Source organism: Tamandua tetradactyla, chromosome 10 (assembly GCF_023851605.1).
Source record: "Tamandua tetradactyla isolate mTamTet1 chromosome 10, mTamTet1.pri, whole genome shotgun sequence".
Taxonomy (NCBI): Eukaryota; Metazoa; Chordata; class Mammalia; order Pilosa; family Myrmecophagidae; genus Tamandua; species Tamandua tetradactyla.
In genome coordinates, this window is record NC_135336.1 from 96,647,251 (window position 1) to 96,672,157 (window position 24,907).

Below are 24,907 nucleotides of genomic sequence, written 5' to 3' on the forward strand. Positions count from 1 at the left end.
AGAGGAATGTGAATGAACAAATAGAAAAATAACAGATATCACAGAGAGTAAAGATTCTGTTGACCAAATAAAAAACATACCAGAGGTACATGACACCAAATTTAAAGAGACAGAAGAAAGAATAAGTGATATAGAGGACAGTATAACTGACTTCAAAGATTCAAAACAGCAAATGGCAAAAAAGATGGAAAAATTTGAATTGGATCTCAGAGAAATGACAGACGAAATGAAGTGCACAAATAGAAGAGTCATTGGTGTCCCAGAAGGTGAAGAGAGGAGTAAAGAATTAAGAAGAGTAGTTGTGAATATAATGGGGGGAAACTTCCCAATCCTTATTAGGGACAAAAATACACAAGTCAAAGAAATCCAACAAACTCCAAACAGAATAAATCCAAGTGGGCCTTCCCCAAAACACATATTAATCGATCTGTCAAATGTTGAAGAGAAGCAGAAAATCCTGAAAGCAGCAAGAGAAAAATAATCTACTACATACAAGGGAAACCAAATAAGACTGAGTTCAGACTACTCAACTGGTACCTTGGAGGCAAGAAGGCAGTGGTATGATAAATTCAAGATCCTGAATGAAAAAGACTTCCAGCCAAGAATTCTGTGCCCAGCCAAACTGCCCTTTCAAACTGAGGGAGAGATTAAATTTTTCACAGATAAATAAGACCTGAAAGAATTTGTTAGTAAGAGAACTGGACCTGTAAAAAATACTAAAAGGAGTTCTGTTGGCTGAAAAAAAAGGCAGGAGAGGGAGGTCTGGGGGAGGGCACAGAATTGAAGACTACTAAGTTAAATTAAAGGTAATTTAAACAATACAAAGAGAAAGAGGGAAAAGAATATATAGATCTGATAAATAAAATTAAAAAGATAAGATGGTGGATTCAAGAAGCACCTTTTCAGTAATAACTTTGAATGTTAACAGACTAAACTTACCAGTTGAAAGATACAGCTTTGCAGAATGGATTAAGAAATATAATCCAACTATATACTGCTTACAAGAAACTCATCTTAGACACAAAGATACAAATAGATTGAAAGTGAACGGATGGAAAAAGATTTTCCACATAACTTGTAACCAAAAGAAAGGAGGAGTAGTTATACTAATATTGGACAAAATAAACTTTAAATGTAAAGACATCATAAGGGACAAAGAAGGACACTATTTACTAATTAAAGGGTCAATTCACCAAGAAGATATAACAATCATAAATATTTATGCTCCCAATCCAGGAGCTCCAAAGTACATGAGGCAGACATTGGCAAAACTAAAGGGAATGATAGATGTTTCAACAATAATAGTAGGAAACTTCAATACACCACTCTCTTCTATAGATAGAACAACCAGATGGAAGATCCACAAGGAAATAGAGAAGTTAAATAACTTGACAAATGAATTAGATTTAAAAGACATATATAAGTCACTGCACCCCAAAACACAAGAACATACATTGTTCTCTAGTGCTCATGGAACATTCTCCAGGATAGATGATATGCTGGGGCATAAAACACGTCTTTATAAATTTAAAAACACTGAAATTATTCAAAGCACTTTCTCTGATCACAATGGGATGAAGGTGGATCCCAATAACCACCGAAGAATGAGAACTTGTACAAATATATGGAGATTAAATAACACACCTTAAACAACCAGTGGGTCAAAGAAGAAACTGCTAGAGAAATCAGTTTTATCTGCAGATGAATGAAAATGAGGAAACAACTTATCAGAATTTATGAGATGTGGCAAAGGCTGTGCTGTCCTAAATGCCTATATTAAAAAACAAGAAAGAGCAAAAATCAAGGACATAACAGCACACCTGCAGGAACTTGAGAAAGAATATCAAACTAACCCCAAAGCAAATAGAAGAAGAGAAATAGGAAAGATTAAAACAGATATAAATGAATGGGAGAACAAAAGTGCAATAGAAAGAATCAATAAAACCAAAAGCTGGTTTGTTGAGAAAATCAATAAAATTGATGGGCCACTAGCAAAACTGACAAAGAAAAAAAGGGAGAAGATGCAAATAAGCAAAATCAGAAATGAGAAGGGTTGTGTAACCACAGACCCTGAAGAAATAAAACAAATCATAAGAGGATACTATGAACAACTATATTCCAACAAACCAGACAACTTAGATGAAATGGACAAATTGCTGGAGACAGACACACAAGCTACACCGACTCAGGAAGAAATAGAAAATCAACAAACCAATCACAAGTAAAGAGATTCAATCAGTTATCAAAAATCTTCCTACAAAGAAAAGCCCAGGGCCAGATGGCTTCACAGGGGAATTTTATCAAACATTCCAGAAAGAACTAATACCAATCCTGCTTAAACTTTTCCAAAAAATTGAGGAAGAAAGAACTTTATCTAACTCATTTTATGAAGCTAAAATCATTTTAATACCAAAACCAGGTAAAGATGCTATAAGAAAGGAAAACTACAGGCCAATCTCCCTAACGAACATAGATGCAAAAATTCTCAACAAAATATCAGCAAATCGAATCCAACAACACATTAAAAGAATTATACAGGCTTCCGGCGGGTGGCTGAGGCGGACAGAGGAATTGTTCCCACTCCTGCTGGGTCTGCAAGGCAGAGCAAGGAGGAGCACGCCCAGGCCTAGGACTCCAGAGTGCGAGGGCGAGGGATGCCTAATGGACACACATACAGGTCTGTTCTAGTTTGCTAGCTGCTGGAATGCAATATACCAGAAACGGAATGGCTTTTAAAAAGGGAAATTTAGACTTCCAGAGAAGATGGCGGCTTAGTAAGACGCGCGGGTCTTAGTTCCTCCTCCAGAAAAGCAACTAAAGAAACAGACACAATACGAAACAGCTCCCGGAGCCACGACAGAGACCAAAAAGACAGCGTACCCCATTCTGGTACGGCTGAACGGGCAGGGAGAATCCGCTGCGGTGAGACACCCGAGGGGTGCGCGTTTTCCCGGCGGGGGCGGCTGGCGACTGGGGTCCCCTCCACGCACGTGGCTCCCCAGTCTGACTGGGAACGTTGGATAGCGGGGCCCTCCCGCCATGCTTGGCATTTCGGGCCAGCTGGGCAATTTGGACCGGCACTCCCCCAAGCCGCGGCGGCCGGCGACCCCCCCTCCACACGCGGTTTCCGGGGCCGACTGTGAGATTCGGATTGGCAAGTTAAAGGAGCCACAGCATCTTTTACTGGTGGGCCCCACAGACAGATGAGCGCCACAAGCGCCACCTACTGGGCAGGAAAAGAAAAACAGAGCCCAGAGATTTCACAGAAAAACCTTTCAACCAGCCGGGTCCCACACCCAGGGAAATCTGATCAAATACCCAGACACCAGCAGAAAATAATGGATGACGCTCGGATAATTGAAGATATGGCCCAGTCAAAGGAACAAACCAATAGTTCAAATGAGATACAGGAGCTGAGACAACTAATGCTGAATATACGAACAGAAATGGAAAAACTCTTCAAAAACCAAATCAATAAATTGAGGGAGGACATGAAGAAGACATGGGCTGAACAAAAAGAAGAAATAGAAAATCTGAAAAAACAAATCACAGAACGTATGGTGGTGAAGGACAAAGAAGAAAAAATGGAAAAAAGAATGGATACCTACAATGGTAGATCTAAAGAGACAGAAGCTACAATTAGTGAACTGGAGGATGGAACATCTGAATTCCAAAAAGAAACTGAAACTATAGGGAAAAGAATGGAAAAACTTGAGCAGGGGATCAGGGAACTGAATGACAATATGAAGCACACAAATATACATGTTGTGGGTGTCCCAGAAGGAGAAGAGAAAGAAAAAGGAGGAGAAAAATTAATGGAAGAAATTATCACTGAAAATTTCCCAACTCTTATGAAAGACCTAAAATTACAGATCCAAGAAGTGCAGTGCACCCCAAAGAGAATAGACCCAAATAGGCGTTCTCCAAGACACTTACTAGTTAGAATGTCAGAGGTCAAAGAGAAAGAGAGGATCTTGAAAGCAGCAAGAGAAAAACAATCCATCACATACAAGGGAAACCCTATAAGACTATGTGTAGATTTCTCAGCAGAAACCATGGAAGCTAGAAGACAGTGGGATGATATATTTAAATTACTAAAAGAGAAAAACTGCCAACCAAGACTTCTATATCCAGCAAAATTGTCCTTCAAAAATGAAGGAGAAATTAAAACATTTATAGACAAAAAGTCACTGAGAGAATTTGTGACCAAGAGACCAGCTCTGCAAGAAATACTAAAGGGAGCACTAGAGTCAGATACGAAAAGACAGAAGAGAGAGGTATGGAGAAGAGTGTAGAAAGAAGGAAAATCAGATATGATATATACAATACAAAAGCCAAAATGGTAGAGGAAAATATTATCCAAACAGTAGTAACACTAAAAGTTAATGGACTGAATTTCCCAATCAAAAGACATAGACTGGCAGAATGGACTACCACCCAGCAATACCACTGCTAGGTATCTACTCAAAGGACTTAAGGGCAAAGACACAGACGGACATTTGCACACCAGTGTTTATAGCAGCATCATCTACAATTGCAAAGAGATGGAAACAGCCAAAATGTCCATCAACAGAAGAGTGGCTAAACAAACTGTGACGTATACCTACGATGGAATATTATGCAGCTTTAAGACAGACTAAACTTATGAAGCATGTAATAACATGGATGGACCTAGAGAACATTATGCTGAGTGAGTCTAGCCAAAAACTAAAGGACAAATACTGTATGGTCCCACTGATGTGAACCGACATTCTAGAATAAACTTGGAATATGTCATTGGTAACAGAGACCAGCAGGAGTTAGAAACAGGGTAAGATAATGGGTAATTGGAGCTGAAGGGATACAGACTGTGCAACAGGACTAGATACAAAAACTCAAAAATGGACAGCACAATAATACCTAAGTGTAATGTAACTATGTTGGAACACTGAATGAAGCTGCACCTGAAATATCGTTTTTTTTTGTTTGTTTGTATCTTTTGTTTTTTTTCTTTTTCCTTTTTATATATATATATATTTTTTTATTAGTATTATTATCTTAATTCTCTTCTCTATATTAACATTCTATATCTTTTTCTGCTGTTTTGCTAGTTCTTTTCCTAAATCAATGCAAATGTACTAAGAAATGATCATACATCTATGTGATGATACTAAGAATTACTGAGTGCATGTGTAGAATGGAATGATTTCTAAATGTTATGTTAATTTCTTTTCTTTTTTTGATTAATAAAAAAAAAATTTTTTTAAAAAAAAGAATTATACACCAGAATAAGAAAGAGGCCCTATAATCCTGTAAAGCCTATTGTAATGCCTAGATATATCCTAGAGTATATTAAGCAGACAATAAAAAATGTATTGGCAAAATCCCTTGAGGAATGGAAGAAAGAATATGAAACTATTGAACCTTACCATCAGGGAATCCCCTGACATTGTGTCAAATATTAGGGACACCCAAATCAATAGGCCATACCCTGGATCCTGAGGTTTACTCTTGTGAAACTTACGTAGGTAGCAGAGAAGCTTAGACTACCTATAGGCATGCCTTAGAGCTACTTCAGGGGGACCTCTTTTATTGCTCAGACATGGCCTCACTGTCTCTAAGCCCAAATCTGCAAGTGAAATCATTGCTCTCCCACCTTCATAGGACATTACATCCAGGTGTGAAAGTCTCCCTGGCGATGCAAGAGATGACTCCCAGGGATGAATCTGGCCTGGGCACCATGGGGTCAACAATTCCATTCTGACCAAAAGGGGGAAAAGAAGTATAACTAATAAAGCATTAGTGGCAGAGAGAGTTCGAATAGAGTCGAGAGGCTACTCTGGAGGTTGTTCTTATGCAAGCTTCAGTTAGAGCTTGCTACTTGTCATAACCTGCCATAACAGGACCATTCCAATCAATCCTCAAGAACGCCTAGGGCAACATATAAGATTCCACAAGGGTTCCGTGCACTAGAGTAACTTTCCAAAAACCTCCAACCTCCAGATGGGTCCCTCGTCCAGATATGTCCTGAAACCTAGAGGGCCCAGCCTCTCTAGAACATCAGCTGGTTCCATCTCCCTACCCCGTATTAGTGACAGACCCTTCCAATATGAAAAAGCTAGAATGGGCATAGCTCAAAAACCCCTAAAGAGAGGAATGGAAAGATCAAAGGTGGTGGTGGAGTTATACAGACAGGATTTAACAAATGAATATGAATCCTGAATCATTAAATTGATATCTCTTTTACTCTCCAGTATCTCAGAACAGCTAGAAGTAAAAACCTAAAATAGTGGAACTGTAACCCATGTCAAACTTTGAAATATGTTCTACAACTAACTCTGCTGCTGTGCTTTGAAATCTATTGCTTTTTTGTATATATGTTATTTTTCACAAAAAGATAAGGAAAAAAAGTCGATTGTGATGATAAAAAAATATTTAAGCCTTCTAGCCCCCTATATTATGGAGCAGCTAAAAAGAAAATTCTGAGAGGATGGTATGGTAGCCCATGACAAACTCTGGGCTCTGTCCTGTAACTTCTTGTTGAAGAGTGCTTTGAAAACTATTGCTTTTTTATTTCTTTGCTTTTCATATATGTTATATTATACAATAAAAGAGTTAAAAAAAAATTAAGAGAAACATAAAGGTACTGTTCTTGCCCTAGCAAAAATTCTAATCTTGGAGTGAAGAATAAGAGTCACACACAGAAGAGAAAGCAGAAGGAATGGCACATGCATAGCATGAGAAATCAGAGGCAAACACGCAGATTCCATCGTGTAGCCGACTGATCCCAGGAGGCAGGCATGTGATGACTGAGAAGGTGGGAGATAATCTACCTTTAGAAAACAGTACATACACAAAACTGAACCACAACAGCTCAGACATGAGACTGAAGACACGTGATTTGCAGATCCAGCAGAACCAGCTCTCTGGAGGCAGTGCTGCCTCTATCAATTCCTGACTGCCATATCTTCACTCCTTATGGCATGTTGGGCTGGTTTGAAAGGATGTATGTCCCCAAGAAAAGCCATGTTTTAATCTAAATCCCATTTCATGAAGGCAAAATAATCCCTCTATTCAATACTGTATGTTTGAAATTGTAATCAGATCATCTCCCTGGAGATGTGATTTAATCGAGAGTGGTTGTTTAACTGGATTAGGGGATGACATGTCTCTACCCATTTGGGTGGGTCTTAATTGGTTTACTGGAGTCCTATAAAAGAGGAAACATTTTGGAGAATGAGAGATTCAGAGAGAGCAGAGCAGAACGACATAACCACGAGAAGCAGAGTCCACCAGCCAGCGACCTTTGAAGATGAAGAAGGAAAATGTCTCCCAGGGAACTTTATGAAACAGGAAGTCAGGAGAAGAAGTTGGCAGATGATGCTGTGTTCACCATGTGCCCCTCCAAATGAGAGAGGAACCCTGACCATGTTCACCATGTACCTTTCTAGTTGAGAGAGAAACTCTATGTTCACCACATGCCTTCTCACTTGAGAGAGAAACCCTGAACTTCATCGGCCTTCTTGAACCAAGGTATCTTTCCCTGCATGCCTTAGATTGGACATTTCTACAGATTTGCTTTAATTGGGACATTTTCTTGGCCTTAGAACTTATTAAAGTCCCTTTTTTAAAAGCTATTCTGTTTCTGGTATATTGCATTCCAGCAGCTAGCAAACTAGAACACATGTGGAGTCTGCCCTCAAACCCTCTACTTCCTTTAATTGTGGTAAAAGGCATAAGGAACCTCATCATACACAGCTACCTCTCAGCAGGACAGAGGCCCACCACAATTATCTCCTACAAACAAGCCACACCGACTCCAAACATGAGCATGCAGGCAGGTTCACGGTCAAGATTGCCGCTATTCACTGCAATTGTGATTGTCTAGCTTATCTATCAAAATGTCCTTTGGATTGCGGGCTCTTTCAGGACCTCAGTTCCATTGCAGGAAGCATTGTTGAATGTAATAATTTCACAGTGGGACAAAAAGTAGGTGAAAAAGGTAGGTGAAGTGCTGAGCTACTTTCTTATGCCTATCATGGCATGGCCTCCACTTACTGCCTCTGTAAAAGTAGGAGTGTCCTACTGACCAGAGGTCAAGAAGAAGTGCACCTTGAGTTGTTCATCTAATAGGAACAGAGCAAACCCTCCCGCCTTCTGCTGCTCAGGTTCAAGCCCACTTGGCCTGGCCTGCTGCAGAGCCCTGTGCCCTGGACCTGGGCAACCCTTTGAGGCCAAGAAACTGGTCCATGGCCTTCCACCTTGCTGCTCCGGGCCCCTGTTCTCTTCAAGAGCATCCCATGACCCCCACCGCAGAGACACACACACTTTCCCGCTCCCTCTCTTTGCCATCTTGCTCTCTTTCTCAGGGAAGGAACTAGATGTAATTTTGAACCCTAAAATAATGTTTATGAATTTTGCACCATGACACATTAGTGCATCATGACATCAATTTAATAAGATGAGTTGTTAGAAAAAACTAAATAGAATTTAAAATATTGGAGAGCATGGGGGCACAGTCAAAGCAAGTATAACTTGTGGATCACATGTGTGAATGAGTCATGATACAAAGGAAATTTACTGTGGTTCAAAAGTGTTTAAAAGCCATTAGGATGGCAGCCTAGCAGTGCAGTGGACAATTCAGCAAATACAACGACAGGCATTGCACTTTGTCACTTCCTCGTCACTGAACTTTGATCGATTTTATGAACCTGAGCCTTGTCCCTTCAAAGGTGGAATAAAGGCCATCATAATGAGTCACAGGACTGCCGGGAGGGCAAAACAAAACAAGACATTTGAAAGCAATTTGTAAAATGGAATAAGCCATACAAGCATTAAGAGTTATCTTAAATTGATGCCTCTGCACATTTTGAACTTTGATTCTAGAATTAAAAGTTTCCTTCTCTGTGGAAGGAATTCAAACATCATTAGAAGGAAAAAGCTGGGCCACTGAAAATTGCCTGCTTCATCCAGAGGGGTTCAAAGATTTCTGACAAGACTACTATCATAGATCTTAGAGAATACCTGTTAGTTAGATTCAGTTGTCAACTTGGCCAGGTGAGCACACCTAGTCTTGTTGCTGCAGACATAAGCCAATGGTACGTGAACCTCATCTGTTGTTAATTACATCTGCAGTCGGCTAGGAGGCGTGTCTGCTGCAATGAGTGACCTTTGACTTAATTGGCTGGTGCTTAAATGAGAGAGCGCAACATAGCACAGCCTAAGCAGCTCAGCATTCCTCATCTCAGCACTTGCAGCTCAGCCCAGGCCTTTGGAGATGCAGAAAGAAGTCACCCTGGGGAAAGTTGTTGGAACCCAGGGGCCTGGAGAGAAGACCAGCAGAGACCATCCTGTGCCTTCCACATAAGAAAGAACCTCAGTGGAAAGTTAGCTGCATTTCCTCTGAAGAACCAACAAAATAAACCCCCTTTTATTAAAAGCCAATCCGTCTCTGGTGTGTCACATTCCAGCAGCTAGCAAACTAGAACAATACCTTTATAGTCTGCTTAAGGCAGCAAACTTTCCCTGACACCACAGTAACCAGGGCTCCTCTCCCCTTGCTCCCAGACCTCAATCATTCTGCTACGTCACCAATCACTTCCCAATACAAGAGTCCAAAAGTCACTTCTATCGTAGAAATCTTTGGGTCAGGAAAAATTGATCTGGGAATGATCTGCTTTGTTACAGTCCCAGGAGCTGCAGGATACTGGGTCCCTTGCATACTGAGGAGGCAATAGTAGGAGATTCAAAAGTATTTGTTTAATAAATAATCTTAAATGAAGAAGCTCGGTATGGTCTTTCCCTACTTCACTAAGACCCACCTCTCTGCTCATCCCTTCCTCCCAAGCTGCAACTACCTTCATACCTCCATGAAGGGGAGGGATCTCATGGGATTTTCAGACTCTCTAGAAGAAAACATCTATATTCTGAGTCCCAAGTTTCTGACCTGGTGGGACTGTGAATTCCTTCCTCATTGGTCCCAATGGTGATACATATTAATAATGAGCAAGGCAAATGGCATTGCTTTTTTATTAAAATGGCAACCATTTCTTATGGGAACTTCTGCTTTATACATTATTGCAAAAACAAAAAATTTCATTTAAAAAAAATGCTTCAAGTGCCCTTCCTCAGTCACCTGACATCTTTTGACCAGCCTCCGATTTTGCTTCCCACCCAAGTCGTGCTTCCTGGGTATGCAGTCTGTCTGTCACTGCCTATACTGCCTCGCCCACCACTTGATTAATCCTTAACCCACTACCAGCAGGCTTCTGTGCTCATTTTATTTAAAATCATTCTGCCAAAGGTCCCAAAGCCTTCTTTGAGTCAGGAAAAAATTAACATAAGAATATTGATTATTCCTATGTTACTGTATAAGACAAAAATTAACTCTCCACCTTCTCTAATCTATCAAGTATACTGCCTTTACCAGCTTGTTCCTTACACAGAATTAGGGTACTGGTTGAGAGCAGAATTGAGAGGTGCTGAAAAGGGCTAAGAGTTACTAGTAGAACAGAATATAATCGACTTGGAAGATAAGAGGTGCTGGATGAAAGAACAGCCCAGCAAGTGCTTAGTTGGAGGGACTTTTGGAGAATTTGGAGAAAAAGGGCAGGCAGGGGAGCTTGGAAGGTGGCAGATACAGAGAGGGAGGAGAAAGGATTTACAATTTTGTTGGACATTTTGAATGGAATCCATCTTTGGTGTTCTTTGAGCAATTTCAATAAAAACTTCAATTGTCTTAAAGGTATCAGATTGATGTTTCTTTGAGTCAAGACTGAGTCACAGGGCACCTGGGGCTTTAGTTAGGCTTTATTTCTCATGATCTTGTTGGAACATTGTTTACCCAACCCTTTCTTCTTGTAACTGCCGAGGTCTTTGACTTCTTGTACTTTTCTCTGGTTCTCTCCCTACCTCGTCGAATTTTCACTCTTACTCTCTTTGGTTGGCACTTCTCCCTCCTCCTGTCCCTAAAATATGGTATGCTCTTGGCCTTCTCATTTGATAGTCTCCCTTATTCACTCTCATGATTACGTACATATGAATACTCCCCAAAGCCATATTGTCCATCCACACCTTTCCCCAAGGTTCATATCCATGGATCCACATATCCACTGGACATCTCACAGACATCTCAAATTCCACTCTTCCTTTCAGGATGAATCCCCTTACAGCATACTGGGTCACACAAGCTGCACACCCATTTCCACCACCTTGTCTCACAGCTTCTCCTACTCTACCTCCATGCTATGGGTCAGAAGGACTTTTCAAAGCCAGTAGTCCAATGGTTCCTCATCACCTCCACAATGTACCATACACTCCTGCCACAAGGCTGTTTAAAGTTGGGTGAATACATTAGACAGCTCGCCATGCTATGCTTCTGTACAGAATGACCACTGCCTATCCATTGGTGCCTATTAATCCCTTCAGATCCTTGGCCATTGCCTCATTAATGTCACCATGAATGTTGGTTTGAAACTGTTATGTACCCCAAAAAAGACGTGTTCTGTTAATCCTAATCCAATCTTGTGGACAGCAGACCTATTGTTTGGGTGGGCCCTTTTGATTAGGTTTTTTCCATGGAGATGTGACACACCCAATTGTGGGTGGGACCTTTTGATTAGATTATGTCCATGGAGTTGTGACAACCCCCATTCCAGGTGGGTATCAATTATTTTACTGGAGTCCTTAAAGGAGCTCCCACAGAGAGAAAGCTCCCAGACCTGACACAGAGAGCACACACGGACACTTGGAAATGCAGACAGAAATACCCCAGGTGCTAAGCAAGGACTCAAATAGACAGAACTTGGAGAAAGCCAAGAGAAGCTAAGAGATGACATCCAGAGTTTGCCCCAGGGAAGCTCAGTGAGGGCTCACAGAGGCTTGGAGAGAAAACCACTGGAAACAGGAGCTGAGAGTTGTTTGAAATCAGAAGCCAACAGACATTACTGTCTGCCTTCCCACGTGACAGATAAAACCCAGACATGATCAGCCTTTCTTGAGAGAAGGTATCTTATGGTTGGTGCCTTCATTTGGACATTTTCATGGCCATAGAATTGTTACTTGTAACTTAATAAATCCCCTTTGTAAAAAGTCAATCCATTTCTGGTACATTGCATTCCAGCAGCTTTAGCAAACTGAAACACCAATGTAACTGAAAAATTAAGAATTAACAAATAATTATGATTACTGAATCATTATATAGATATGCATCTTACTTTTTAGTATATTAGAACAGCCAGAAGGAAATACCTGAATTTTCTGAACTATTACCCAGCTGCCTGGATCTCTGATAATGACTGTATAACTTTATTATCTGTACCCTGTGATTGTAAAAACCTTGTGACTGGTCCCACTTATACCCTCTCATCATGTTTTTTCAACATTAGAGTCTGAGGATCATAAAAGATGTTCATTAATAAAGGAAAGTGAGTCAGCTGAGAATGAACCCACCCCAATTCCTAGACCATCTAACTAGACAAAGCTGGATCTAACAAAAACGGGCCCACCTCTTTGAAACTTATTACTATTATGTATAAATGTTATTTAAGGAGAAGGAGGAGTATAACAGAGAAGATAGGGTTTAACAAATGAGTATGACTGCTGAATCAGTATATCGATATTTCTGTGTGGTCTCCAGTGTCCTACAGCAGCTAGAAGAAAAATCAAATGATCATGGAACTGTAATCCATACCAAACTTCAAAATCTGTTCTATAACTTCTTGTTAAAATGTACTTGGAAATTTATTACTTTTTTGTATATATGTTATATTTCACAATAAAAGAAAACATTTTTAAAATGGGATGGTATATGGAAAAATACAATTATTGCAAACAAAGGTCTATAGTTTACAGTAACATTGTAATAGTCCTCATTAATTGTAACAAAAGCAATATACCAAAGCTAATTGTCAATAAACAGGAGACATAAGGGAGGGGATATGGGATTTTTTTTCCTTCCTTCTTTTCAGAAGAAACGGGAATGTCTCACATAGATTGTGGTGGTGAATGCATAACTATGTGATTATACCAGGAGTCACTGATTGTATGCCTATGATGGATTATATGGTGTGTGAATAAAACTGTTAAAAAATAAACAGAAAACTTCCAAAAAAAGAGAGAGAGAGAAGAAGTAATTGAAGTTCAACTGAAAAGAGAAATGGAGATTAGACGTGGAGTCTTTTAATGTAAGCAAAGGAGTATGAATGTAACTCAGACAGCAAGGAAGATTTACTGAGGTTTTGGTTGGTTGGTTGGTTTTTGGAGTGTGGATATGGTATTAGTTAGGGTTCTCTAGAGAAACAGAATCAACAGGAAATATCCATTAATATAAAATTAATAAAAGTGCCTCATGTATCCATGGGAACGCAGAGTCCAAAATCCATAGGGCAGGTTGTGAAGTCGACAATTCCGATGGAGGGTCTGGATGAACTCCACAGGAGAGGCTCACCAGCCGAAGCAGGAAGAGAGCCTATCTCTTCTGAATTCTCCTTAAAAGGCTTCCAGTGATTAGATTAAGCATCACTCATTGCAGAAGACACTCCCCTTGGCTGATTACAAATGGAATCAGCTGTGAATGCAGCCAACGTGATCATGATTTAATTCTATGAAACGTCCTCATAGCAAGAGACAGGCCAGGTACTACCACCTGGCCAAATTGACACATGAACCTGACTATGACAGATATAATACAATACCTAAATCTTTTCAAAAAATTTTACGATCAAATATTGTTTAATAAAAGCTCTGTTACTGCAACATACTTGAAAAAAAAAAGAATAGACCTAACGTAAACTATGTACTATATTTAATAGTACTATTTAGATATTCCTTCATCAATTGTAAAAAAGTACCACAATAACAGTGTCAAAAAATAAAAAGGTTCCACCTGTTATGCCCAGTAACTTAAACTTTAATCTATAAGTGACCTATACCTCATTATGATACTAAAAATCACAACTATCATATTAAGGCCACTATTTTCTTACATACATTCTGTGACTAGGCATGAAATGAATCTGCACATGCACAATAATTAGATCATCTCTAACTGTGCCTTCTGGAGCCACTGTATTCATCATCCTAAAACCTACCCATCTTTGGATATGATAAAACTATCAGAGTTGTGGCAGTTCAGGGAGACAGATTTTAGGTAGATGGCCCATCTCATTTCCCGCTTTGTACATTCTCTCTTTGAAACCCCAGTGTCTCAGGAATTGGTCATTTGAGCACATCAGGCAGAGAACCCACAGGTTTTGAGAGGTTTCAATCACACTCCCTTGCCCAGTCTCGCCATGTTGGAGTTCTTTGCTTATGTTTCTCCTTTCCTGAAAATGATTGGAGGACAGGAACTATATTATTCATATTTATTTAACTCTCAATACCTCATATGTTTCCTTTTCACATAGCACATGCTTATTGGATGAGTAAATAAATATATATTAAATGGATTAAAACACTCGGAGCAATTATCACCTGAGTATCTGCAGTGAGCCTTTTCTGTCCTTTGCTAAACAGCAGTTAGAATAGCAGTAGTAGATTGACTTCTGTCCACAAGAATCATCGCCTGGGGCATGTCAGTACATACCCTCCTCTTTGAATCTTTTGAAAGTAAAACTGTGGGTTTTTTCTCCCTCATAGATTCCCTAATAGATTTTTATTTCTGTTTGGAGAAAACTCTACAGGTAGGGACAGTTATTAGAGAGCAGACTAATGATTAAATTAAAGACCTGAAAACAGCTGGGAGGGGAGCGGGCTATTTCCTTTCAGCTGTGGCCCACCTTGGCCCAGGTATTTCTGCCTGGTCCCCCCTCCCAAGGTGACCTCCTGTTCACCACAGCTTCATAGGGTCAGTATGCAAAGACCACCAGGCCAGCCTTCCCAGAATCCAAATGAGGGTAACACTTAGTAAGCTCATAAGGAAAGAAAATGCTAAAATGCAAACATTCCATCCTATTCAAATGCAAATCGCCTCCTTCCATCTTTTACTGTTTCTCACTTTAAAACAAAGGCCCAGGAATTGATGGAGGAAGCAAAAAATGTGAGAAAGAAATTTCACAGAAGGAGCTCCCAGTGAGTCACCTAGAAGCAAGGGGGGTGTTCGGCTCAGCTCGCTGCAGGGGGAGCGCCACCAGACGGCTCAGGAAATACCCCCTCAAGCATTCGAGCCTCCTAAAGGAATCTGCTTCTACTTCCTGTCACTCCCAATTAGTCTGGAAGCACAAAACATTTACTAAAGATAATTTTTGGCAGGAAAACCTCAGGGTTTAATATGAAATGATTCACAGTTAAAATATAACACTTTTTAAAAGCTCATTAAATGTTTTAAATATTGATGGGCTTGTTAGAGAGTCCTATGTTCCATTTAAAGAAGCTGCTTCACTTCTGCATTTAAAGACACTCCAACTTTTCCAGTGGTAGCGTTCCCTGAGTGAGGTTATTACAGAACAGGCTGGGACTGGTGAAAGGAACTCTAAATTGACCTGCAGGCTCTGGGTTACAAAATAGCATAAGGTGGACACATTGCATGGACACCATCAGACTTCTCAGAGAACAAGCCTTACAGGAAATAGGACAAGAAAAGAAAGGCCTGAGCTCTGACCAATTCATTTTGGACAAGTTTCCTTCTGTCTCAATGTTTGAAGAAACTCTGACCACTTCCATTTCACCCCCTTTTTCCTTTTGGATTATAATTTCCCAGTGTTCCCTGAACCCTTTGGAACACTTGCTTCAACTTGGTGTTGCCCGATTCACATCTTATTATACCGTTAATAAAGCTCTCTTCTTTCTATTGGTGGGAGCAGCTCTTTTGACAGTTTTGGCATCAGAAGTGGGGTCTGAAATGCCCTCCTTTGGTCTCTGAGGTGTCTGCAGGGAGTGCTTTAGGCATTCCATCTCCTCCAGCCTCCTTGAAGCCAAAGGGATCAGAGCTCTGCTTCCTTGCATTGCAGGTCTTGGAGTTTTATTTCCAGTTTGCTACTCAAGGTTGAAGTTTAGGTAATTACTTCCGCTTACTGTCCAGGTGTTAGATGCCAGTAGTTCAAAAAGGCATCTGAATTTCCCTCAGGACTGCAGCCCGCTACCTGCTCAGACACTATGGTCTCTTTCATGTTTGTCTAATCAGTGGCCGATTTGGGGATCCTTTTCATGAGATAAACTTGTGTTTTCAGGATCACAATTACAAAACAGTAGTTTTAAAATAAGACAAGTACAATGGGGTGCTTATTTCAATGGTATTCTGAGACCTCAAAATCGGCTCAAGATTCTTAACTCACATCCCTAAAAGATACGGTCTCTAAATGATCTCAAGCTGGTCAGGAACTAATATGGTTAGGCACAGGGTCGTTACAGGAGTCCACATGAGACAGCAAGTTAAAGCTTAAGGGGTTTACTGCTAGAGAGAAAGAAAGTGAAAGAGTGAGAGCAAGGGGAGAGCAGGCAGGAGGGAGCCAGTGAAACCTGCTAGTAAAAGGAAAAATGGCCCCAACTCTTTTTCTGACCGCTTGCGGTTTTAAAGGAAAAAATATGCCAAGAAGGGTAGGGGGTGATGTGTGGCTGGGCATCGCCAGGAGATATCAGGCTGGTGCAGATTGTGACTTCAGACTCATGGTCATCTGGTTTGGCCTCTTCAGGCTCATCATTATCTGGTTTGGCCTCTGGCAGGCGGGGTATCTGCATGTCCATGATCATCTATCTTGCTGGCACATCAGGCCCTGTTAGAGAAGCTGCTGAGGGAGATAAACTGAAGTGGCCCCATGCCACAGAATTCATTTTGTATGTCAAGTTTATTTTCTGAGGCCTGACAAAACTCCCACATGCATACTCCAAAGCCCCTGAGTTCATAGCTTCTGCTCCACCACCTTCACATTCTCCTTTGTCAGCTGACCCCTCTGAGCCTACCAACCCTTCCTCTTCTTTACTATCTAAACTTCCCTTCCACTCTGAGCTCCATCTTCAAAGGCCTTTCAAGATACGACACACAAAATACACCAAACCTGACAGCACTCGGAGACCTGACCAAATTATCTTCACTCGTCGATCTCAGGCCCTACTCCAAGCCACAGCAAAAGGCTCCCCTAAGCCAAAAGAAGACCCTCCAAAATTAAAATCAACCTGGCCTGCCTTTTATCAACTCGTTCATGTGTTAGTCAGGCCTGGAAAAGCCTAAAATTGGGTTCAAATAGCAAATTGGAAGGATCTAGAATAAGAGGCGACTGTTAAAATCACTCTAGCTCGAGCTGAACTCACATCTCAACAACTGTTAGATGCCATCGCTAAAGCCCTTCCCACAGGACTGACTGGGCCAAGGTCAAGGCAGGGACAAGACAAATCTGTCTTTGATTTTCAAGAAAGACTAGCAAAAATGTTTGCAAAACACTCTGGATTATCCTTGGATAAGTCCAGAGCCACAACTGCTTTTAATGTGATGTCTGTTGATGGGCTTGTTTGACCGGAAGCAGTCCCTACTATAGAGCTGACAGACTTACTGAATGTCAGGAAAAAGGTAAGGACATTTATTGGCAAGCAAACACGGAGGGGGTCTGAGGTATAGACTTTAGCCCATCTGGGGAGGGCAAGGGAGGATCTTATATAGAGGAGGGACTGGGGGGGTTGGGTGGGTGTGGGAAATTGGGGGGTTTTCATTGGTTGGGTTAGAAGTGGGGGGTTAAGTGGGAAGTTAGCCTTTCATTGGTGGGGTATAAAATTTAAAGGCTGCTATAGCTTTGGCAGGGCTGTAACTGCTGGAGTTTTGGTGGGTACTGAGCGAGGGGATTTATCACAGGGATGCAGTTGCCTGAGGGTCGATGCTGGGTTAAAGACTTATCGCAGAAATGCAGTCTGCAACCGCAGTGTGGAGACCTCTGTGAAGGGCTAGCTAAGTCATGGGAGGGGGCCTTGAGTCTCCCGGGGAATTCTAACACTGAATAGTTAGCTCACACTCTAGAAACTAAAAAAGGCCACTAAACAAACCAAACTGCTTGCTTTACAATTACAGCTGCACCCTCAAGTCATCCCAGACCCCAGTCTCCAGAGCAGAAGGCCTGGGCACTGGAAAACGCAGTGCTCTACATTGAAAAGTGGACCTCAGGACCGTGTTCCTGAGCCACGTCCTCCACCAAGTAACGCCCCGAGACTGCCCTCCCAGGGTTATTCTGGGTCACCTCCAGGCCCCACACTTAACCAACAAGGGGAAACCAAGCTCAAACCGATGCTAACTCTCGGCTACTAATCCCTCCCTACTGAAGCAGTCCGTGCCTTGGAGTGAATTATACTACAGAAATCACAGACTCTCTCATCAAGTTCAGACCACTTCCAAATTGGCCCCAATCTCAGTTACCCTAGGGCCTTTCACAGGAATGCATTCTTTCCTACTTTGTGATCCCACCCCAGTTAACTCAGTAGAATGAGATCTCCTAAGAAAATGCAAATGTGATCTCAGGTTTAATGAAAAAGGAGAAATCATTTTATCCCTACCTTTAGAACTCCCCTTAGACCAAGAAGAATTTGTATGTCAACTGCATACTGGTGGTACCTGGAAACTGACTCCACCTTGGAACAATCAATAGGTACTAATCTCCTTCCTGTCCTCTGTCTCTAAGGAGTTTTCATCCCAATTGCTTATGGAGGTAGGAAAGCTTAAAAGTACAGAACCAGTCTTAGTCCAAATAGACCCTTCCAGACCCCTTCCCAAACTTTCTAAACCAGAAGCCATTACTGAAGCTTCATCGGAGGGGTTTTGTGATCCCTTGCACAGGCCTCTGCAATACTCCCATCTACCCTGCAAGAACACCCAGTGGGGAAGGATAAAGATTTGTCCAAGATGTAAGAGCAATAAATGAAAGTGTCACTCCTCACTTCGCCATAGTCCCAAATCCTCACCTACTATCGCAGATTCCCCCGGGACTGCGATGTCACTGTCATTCACCCTTGCAGAGCACTCCCCAGCACACAATCCACCTGATGGCCACTATCTATTTGCGTTCACATGGAAAGGATTACAATATACCTGGACTGTTATGCCTCAGGGAGTCACAGAAACCCCCAGTTACTTTTCTCAACCCTTAAAAATGACTTAAGGACATAAGTCATTTATGGACAGATATTTCTCTCAGCTTCACTCTCATACTATTGATGATCTCCTCATATGTTCCTCTAACAAACAAATACGCCAGGTTGACTCCCTACATTTTCTACAACAGTCTTAAAGGGGCAAAAATCCTCTAGGGACAAACCCCAATTCTTGTAGCAAGAAGTCAGATACCCAGGGAACATCCTCTCTAACCAGGGGAATCTATAAGATCCCCAGAGCATTTCTTCTATACAAGACTTTCCAAAGCCCCAGACAAAAAAAGCAACTGAGAGGATTCTTAGATCTTTGTGGGTATTGACAGAACTGTACATCAAACTTCTCATGTCTAACTCAACCTCTCTATGCACTCCTAAAGCATACTGCACCTGAGATCTCAAGCTAGAAGCAGGACCAGACTGATGCCTATCATAATCAAAAGGAAGCCCTACAAGACACCCCTGCCCTTGATCACCAGAAGGTCACAGCAACTACGACCTTCCCTTCCAACAGTAGGTCCATGAAAGAAAAAGAAGTGCCTTAGAAGTAAGAACCCAAGAGCTTGGAGACGTCCAGAGGCCCATCGGATAGTATAGTATGCAAGTAATCCTGGATACCACCTTGTCTCCCATCAGTGGATGCAGCAGCCAAACTAGTTGAAGTTACTGTAGATGTAGTTATACAGAACGAACTTTCTCTTTTTGTTCCTCATGCTTCGGAATCCTTGCTTAATTCTGCTTTAACTAATTTCTCCGCTGCATGACTCACATCTTTGGAACTTAAGCTTCCCTCTCCCTCTCATCACATTCAGAAGACTTCCTCCTTGAACCCTGCCACTCTGTTCCCACTTCCTGATGAAAGAGCACCCGATCATGACTGCATAATTCTTACCAAAACCCTACTTTCCCCTAGGCCCAACCTCATGGAAACCTCAACAGACAACCCAGATCTATACTGACAGGTCATATCTAAAAACTGAAGCCCCAGATGGCAGGTGCCAGGCTGGAAATGCAGTAACTACCTTAACAGAGGTTCTTGAGAGCAGCCTCCTTCTTAAAGAAACTTCCACTCTATAGGCAGAATTATTAGCTCTTAATGGAGTTAGCCAAATATCTAAAGGGGATTCCTTAGCGCCTCAGGAACTGCCATTAAGAACAGAAGCATGTTGCTATCTTATTAGAAATACTTTTGCTCCACAAGGCTATTGCAGTTATCAAAATTAAAGCTCACACTCATGAAAGCCTCAATTCAGAAAAAGCAAGGAAATGGCGTGGCTGATGGGGCCACTAAGACCCCATCAGCCCGAGCTCTCTCTCAAAAACCAATTCAGCTTTGTAAGTCAGATTGAGTCCCCACCCTGAAAATTCAATGGCTTAATAAAATATGAAGAATTGGCAACTCCCAAAGAGAAGAGCAGTATGGAAGGAATCAGGCTATAAATTAGATCTTGAACAAAACATCTAGATAGGGCCTAATGGTTGTCCGGTATTACCAGATGTCCTAAATATAACATTGTTCTGAGCACTTCATTCGCTCACACCTCAGAACAGCCAAAATGATAAGAAAAGGGGAAATATTGGTGGGCACTTACCAGGTCTATATTTCTTGTTAAACACATCAACAATACAAACCAGGAAAGTCATTAAAGTTTTCCATAGGACATTTCCCTTTACATTCCAGGTCAATGCTAATCTGGCAAATGGACTTTATCCAGCTTTTCCCTTTTCAAGGATATAAATATATGCTAGGAATGAGCTAATGTTCTCTCACTGCCTAGGAGCCTTCCCTTGTAGGCAAGCTACTGTAGGCAAAAAACTACTTGAAAATATCATACCAACTTGGGGCATCCCCAATGAACTTCATAGTGATCAAGGCCCACATTTTATAGGACAAACAACTTAAAAATATATATATACAGTATTCCCTGTATATCAAAGGCTGCATTGCCCATTCCACTCCCAATCTTACAGCCTGGTGGGAAGAACCAATAGGATAATCAAACAACTAGCCAAGTAAAGTGACTCTCTGGAATTACCCAGAACTGAAATATTTCCACTAGTCCTGCTCAATCTTTACTCAATCCCCTTCAGAAAGCATAAACTCACCCCATGAAAATTATGTTTCACAGGTGGAAGATGCTTCGAAGGAAGAAATCATCACCTGGTTTCAGCAGCCGCCCAAAATCTGCAGCCTAGAGAGTCTGTGTACTAGAAAAGACATCTACTGATAAACTCTTTGGTACCTTGATGGAAAAGACTTTATCAGGGTCCTCCTCACCAACCAATGTGCTGTTAAACTTGCTGGCAGAGGCCCTTGAATATACCTATCTCAAATAAGCAAACTACTGGAGAAGTACAGCTGTGGTGACCTCAGATTCACCCTAAAAAAGAGTTTCAGATTGCCCAGAAGTAGATGACAACTGAAGTGGACAGCCTTCCTGAAGAGCTATGTATCAAGGAACATGCTTTTTATTTTTTCCTTTTTTTTTCTCCTTTCCTTTCCTTCCTGGTCCCTTGCCATTTGTCATCCTTTTGCTCCCAGCCACACAGAGAGCTGTCAGGATGGGCAAACTGTCAAACTGCTGGATCTGTGCTGATTCAGACTCCACAGAAGGCTCCATTTATTTGGCCATTACCATTGGCATTCAGACTTGAAGAGACATATCTCACAAAGACCCAGTATGGGACATAAGGGTGGCCACTCAATAGACAAATGTCAGAGATGGTTGCCCCATTGAGCTTATCTTATTCTTGAAGAGATGAGTTTCCCATAGCACAAATTTTCCAGACTGTAATGAATTTTTCTCTTTGTATAAACAATGATAATGACCCTAGGCTTTATCTAGGTATTATTCCAGAGAAAGGGGCAAATGGTATCCTCTCTACAAAGTCATGACAATCACACAGGACTCCGTCGATGATGTACTTGACACTTATGATCTCAAGCTAAATGAAACCGCCTTTTCTACCACTGGAACCTTCCAGGGCGTTGGAACACCAGTGCCATCCTTGTCTATAAGTCTGACAATCACACTCCCTATAGTCCAATTCTCAGACCTCACTTGGACGCAAGTCCCTAACAGTACTTCATCATGCATTACCATTCTCACAGACTATTATATCAACTAGTCTGCAATATCCACTGTTCATTCTCCACTAAACCCCACCCTTTTACAGGCTTTGCCCGTAAAGATGTCAACATCCCCATAGTTGGAGGCCAAGAGAGGCATGAACAAAACCACTGGATTATGGGCTTTAACACAGTCTGGATGGCACAGGCTATTTCTTCCTATGTGGGAAAAATGCCTGTACAGCCTTACCACCATCTGGGAATGGGAACTGCACAGTAATGGCCTTACTCTCTGACTTAGAGAAGTGGGACCAATCAGAAACAAAAATGTAGCCAGCTTGGGATCTTTGTTCATCAACTCAAAAACCATTCTGGGCCTAAGCAGGACCGTATAAAATACAACCCCTTAATCGAAAGACCTGGTAAGGGCTGGGACTTTCTGAGAAGTATATTTTGGTTTCATGGAATTCCTCAACTTTTGAAAAAGCCATCTGAAACATGTCAAAAACCGCAGAGGGTGTTCACTTCGGCAGCACATATAGTAAAATTGGGACGATACAGAGAAGATTAGCATGGCTCCTGCGCAAGGATGACACGCAAATTTGTGAAGTGTCCCATATTTTTTAAAAGAAAAAAAGTAAAAACAAAAAACTACGGAGGGCACTTGAAAGATACCACCAAGGCAGAGAACTTACAACTCGAGGCAGATCACCTGTTGATGTTTGTCCTACAAAACTGTAAGGCGCTCAATATCCTCAGGCTCAGCAAGGAGGGACATACACCCTTTTAGGGGAGAAATGCCGCTTTTATGTAAGTCGGTTCTGGTGAAATTAAACTAAATATTAAAAACATCAAAGAAAATATTCTGATACTACAAGAACTAGTATGTGGTTTTTCTCAGCTGATGTAAGCAGGAATTGTGGGGCTTTGTCAATCAAACTAAAACCACAGGTGTCATGGTTAGGAACATGTGTCAATTCAGCCAAGCTGTGGTAGCTGTTTATCTGATTGGGCAAGTACTGGCCTATCTGTTGCAATGAGGATATTTCATAGGATCAGGTCACGATCACGTCAGCTGCATCCACAGCTGATTCCATTTGTAATCAGCCAAAGGGGCGTGTCTTCTGCAATTAGTGATGCTAAATCTAATCACGGGAAGCATTTTAAGGAGGACTCAGAGGAGACAGGCCCCATTCCTGCTTTGGCTGGTGAGCCTCTTCTGCGGAATTCATCCAGACCCTCAAGCTCAAAAGGGCTTGAGATTTACTTCGCTGGCTGAATCGTAACTCTTAGGGATAACTAGATTTGGGGCATATACTGAAAAAAGTCACTCTTTTTTCTCCTTATAATTATAACAGTATCTTTAATTCATGGTTTTACTTCCAGAAAAGTGGCTATGGTTCAATAATCTCTCACTTCCAAAATCACATGGGTAAATCAGGCCTTCAACCTTGAGACCAACACTTAGTACTCTCGGTACCAAGATGTATTAGTTAGGGTTCTCTAGATAAACAGAATCAACAGGGAACACTTGCAAATATAAAATTTATAAAAGTGTCTCACGTGACCGCAGGAACGCAGAGTCCGAATCCACAGGGCAGGCTGCAAAGCCGATGACTCTGATGGAGGGTCTGGATGAATTCCGCAGAAGAGGCTCACCAGCCAAAGCAGGAATGGGGCCTGTCTCCTCTGAGTCCTCCTTAAAATGCTTCCCGTGATTAGATTTAGCATCACTAATTGCAGAAGACACGCCCCTTTGGCTGATTACAAATGGAATCAGCTGTGGATGCAGCTGACGTGATCATGACCTGATCCTATGAAATATCCTCATTGCAACAGATAGGCCAGTACTTGCCCAATCAGATAAACAGCTACCACAGCTTGGCTGAATTGACACATGTTCCTAACCATGACACCTGTGGTTTTAGTTTGATTGACAAAGCCCCACAATTCCTGCTTACATCAGCTGAGAAAAACCACTTAACATGATCCCATTAGGTTCACTGGACAGGGTGGCACTTGTGGTTTCATCTTCAAAATAATGCAATTCATAGAAACTGATGAAGGGTCAAATTCTCCCATCTTTGAAGTGGAGCTGACATGACCGTGAATGAGCTGAGGAGAGGCAAGCCAATTTAACCAGGTCAAAACATCCTCCAGAAATTCGCCCTCACAGTGCTGCATTGCCCTGCAAGAACCTCCCTGCCGAAATGCAGAGGTGATCCGGCTAGAACTGCCTGAACGCAGGAGGAAAATGACACCCTAAGAGGGAAACACTGCCTAGGGCCAGAACAATGAGGAGCCAAGATCTGAAGTTTGAAAACAAAAGGCAGGAGGAAAAAACTAGAGGGGAACCAGGATCTATCATACATATAAAAAGAAAATCAGATTAATGATGGCTGACACACATAAACAATTTCTTTGTAGCAGACACTGCTGTGAGCAACTTAGGGTTACCCAGAGAATCCTCACAATACATGCAGCAAGTGGATGTTACCCTCTTTCAGTGAGGAGAAGACGTGAGATGAAGTAACTTGCCTGCATCCTCGAGTGAGCTAGATGTAAAAAAAAAAAAAAAAAACAACCCAGCATCTACCTACGGAGAATCTGCAGTCAGCAAACTTACTGTGACTGGAAACCAGAGAGCAGATACAATCCTTTAGGAAGGAGAAAGCAGGCACTCAAATAAAACTCTTCCTCCATGGGAGAAACAGCTAAGGACTTGGGGCCCAAGAGGTAGACAGGGGTATAGCTGGATGATCAAGCCTAGGAACAGATCAAACTAGAACAGTTATT

General features: G+C 41.6%; 1 protein-coding gene and 1 non-coding gene across 8 annotated transcripts in view; one reads left to right on the plus strand and one right to left on the minus strand.

The window, feature by feature from the left end:
- LOC143648653 (beta-1,3-galactosyltransferase 5-like) overlaps positions 1–24,907 on the minus strand; it is a 71,873-nt gene that overhangs the window by 36,455 nt on the left and 10,511 nt on the right. For 2 of the 7 annotated variants that reach the window (XM_077118928.1, XM_077118931.1), the window contains exon 1: positions 23,675–24,671. The exons of 3 other annotated variants lie outside the window; for them this stretch is intronic. The gene's annotated coding sequence lies outside the window, so the exon portion shown is untranslated. Of the gene's footprint in view, positions 1–23,674; positions 24,672–24,907 lie in introns of those variants that run through there. 2 more of the 7 variants (XR_013158699.1, XM_077118933.1) reach the window with 2 other exon arrangements.
- LOC143649038 (U6 spliceosomal RNA) lies at positions 22,629–22,735 on the plus strand. Its single transcript, XR_013158916.1, has one exon. It is a non-coding gene; the product is annotated as a U6 spliceosomal RNA (small nuclear RNA).